The sequence below is a fragment of the Belonocnema kinseyi genome, chromosome 3 (assembly GCF_010883055.1).
Source record: "Belonocnema kinseyi isolate 2016_QV_RU_SX_M_011 chromosome 3, B_treatae_v1, whole genome shotgun sequence".
NCBI lineage: Eukaryota > Metazoa > Arthropoda > Insecta > Hymenoptera > Cynipidae > Belonocnema > Belonocnema kinseyi.
In genome coordinates, this window is record NC_046659.1 from 69,852,242 (window position 1) to 69,855,014 (window position 2,773).

The 2,773-nt window shown below is 29.7% G+C and overlaps 1 protein-coding gene across 1 annotated transcript in view; it reads right to left on the minus strand.

The window, feature by feature from the left end:
* The window catches only part of LOC117169868, a 13,817-nt gene that overhangs the window by 10,001 nt on the left and 1,043 nt on the right, over nucleotides 1-2,773 (minus strand). The window lies entirely within an intron of this gene.

Here is a 2,773-nt window from a genome sequence, read left to right on the forward strand (position 1 = left end):
CGCTTTACGCTTGATAATACATTTATCTCGCTTCGCTCTCAATTCTAAGCATCGACAACAGTAATTTGGAGATTGTGAATTATCTTTTGTTAAAGCTCCTTCTGCTTTAAAGAACACATTCTCATCAAGTATCTCATGTTTCGCACTCGAGTTTTTCCCTGAAAATGTGTATAATTTCCCTGAATGTATATTATTACAATTCATAATATAAATCGGTATTCAAACAAACAAAGTTTCATTGTCTCGTTCTTATAATTTAAAAAACATGTGCATTCTATAAAAAAATGGTTATGAAACATTTTGTTGAAACAAAACGTGCGAAATTCGGTATCTCGTACCTGCAGAGCGTGCACGAAGTTCCCGATTTTTAAATGCTATTTCAGAATGTATTCGCGCACACCTAGCCGCATGTAAATAAAATTGGCCAGTTATTCATACACTTCGCACGCAGTTGATTAAAAAAATAACCATTTTCACTCCACTCATATGTAAAACTTCACACTCATCGTGAATCACCTATTTCGCGCACTAGCATCAAAATATACAATATTTCAACTTGTGCCGTTTTTTAATGATTTTAATGTGTTCAATTTCAACGTTATTTTAACGATTTAAAACAAAATGCGCAGATTAAAAATGTTATAAAGTATAACAAAAATTTTGCTTTGGTGTAGCTGTCGAGCATCAGATTAAAAACATTTCCAATTCTGATCGTTATCGATATTTTCGATCGAATTATGATGATCAAAAGCGATTTCCATTTTGTTAGCCCTAATTCGTACCACGTACACGAATATATATCCTGCTGAATTAATTCATTATGAAAAAAGTAAGTTGTAAAGTTCGTGCAAATTGTTGCAAAAACATGGAGGAGTACGAAGATGTATACTGCCGTGAAAGTGACATAATGCATATTTGCAGTATTGACGACTTGGTAAGAAGCCACATTCATTTGCTCCACATTTAAAGCAATAGCATGAAGTTAACCTATTCAAAAACAAGACAAGCAAAAAATGTTACCACAAAAAAAAGGAAAGTCATTTCTACAATGCTGTTTGCTTAATATACGAAAATCTTTTTGAGTTATATTAGGATAAATTTATTAAATAAATTAATCAGTAACAAATTCAAACATTTATTGAAGTGCATAAAAACTCGAAATAGCGAGTTGTACAGAATGCTGAATATGTATGTATATACTTAAAAAAATATTACTTTTCTTATTTATGTAAATTATTTCATTCATATGTCCTTGAATACGCAAAGTAGATTTTTTGTATTTATTTTCTATTATTTACATGTATGCGCAACATTACTTACACTGTTAGAAATGTTCGGAAAATTCCAACACATTTAAGATACAAAAGAAACTGAAATTTACGAATATACATTTAAGATACAAAAGAAACTGAAATTTACGCAATTTGGTTGCTGAAAATGAAATTCCGTAACTTTAATAGTAAATTCACTACATTTCTATTTAACTTCCGAAGCGGTTTCTAAAAATTGTTCTAAAATTCCTAAATGGTAACAGAAATATAAGTTATCGGGACGTAGGGAAATGCGCGGTTGCATGCGCACTCCTCGCTTCTCAAGCGCGTGCGGCTAGCAGACGAAGCATGGAGGTTCAGTATTAGTGGTAATCGGCGTGTTCGACAAATTTTGTTATGATTTGTTACGAAAGGGGGTCATTTTATTCTCGAACATAATTTTTCGGAATATCACGCGTTGAACAAACCTGGTAAGTACAAAAACGAACCAGGCTAACAACAATTTTTTTAAGTCAGTGATTTTTATTGATTAGGGAATCTGTCAAGTAGAATAATTTTGAAATTTTTTCAATTTTATTTTCAAATTATTTTATTTCGTTTATAAAAGATTCTAGATAAAAAATGTTACAAGTTTACGATTTTGCTCTTTGAATATTAATATGTTCAGGGAAAATGAAAAATTGGTCAGTGGGAAATTAGAGAAAATTAAAAATAAAGTTTTGCGGTAAACCTGCTATAATATATTTGTTATTGATTTGTTTGCCTTGTATTTATATTTATTTTTTTGCAGTGGCTTTCTCCACAATATTACCTCTTTACTTATAAATTTTATTACTTGTTTGAAAATTCATCAATTTTGTTGAAAAGACATCCTTTCTGGATGAAAATTGAATTTTTGTGTTAAAAATTCAACTAGTTTCACAGAAAATTGATTTATTTTTTGAATCTCATATTTCAATGCAATTACTTTGCACATGGTCTAGATACATGCAAAATCCAACTTTCGAGTTGGGTGTTGAAGAAAAAGTCGTGTGGCCACAAAAAGGTTTTGAACTGTATAAAACTTATGTCTTCCTTATATAAACAATAAAAAAATGACAAACATTTTAAAAGATGGCATCTATTTTTGTTCAATTTTAAAATCAAGCGAAACCTAATATTTTTAAAACACCTCCTTTTTTTATTTTAGAACAAATTTTCAAATTTTGAGTGAAAACTGACTCTATAAATTTAGAAGAATTGCTGTCATTTTTTAATTTTGAACTTTTTACCAGTTTCTTAAAATATTTCAAAAGAAAGGTTTACCATTAACCGATTTTTTGATTTAACACTTTTTCGTAAATTAAAAAAATATGAACTGTCTCTTTTCTCTTAAAAAATAACGTATGACTATGTTAAACGATTATATATTTTTTTAAACTAACCTTACAGCGTAAATAATCCCCACCAGCGCAGTAGACTCCTGTTATCCAAAAAGCGGCAAAGAAAAACATAATACATTT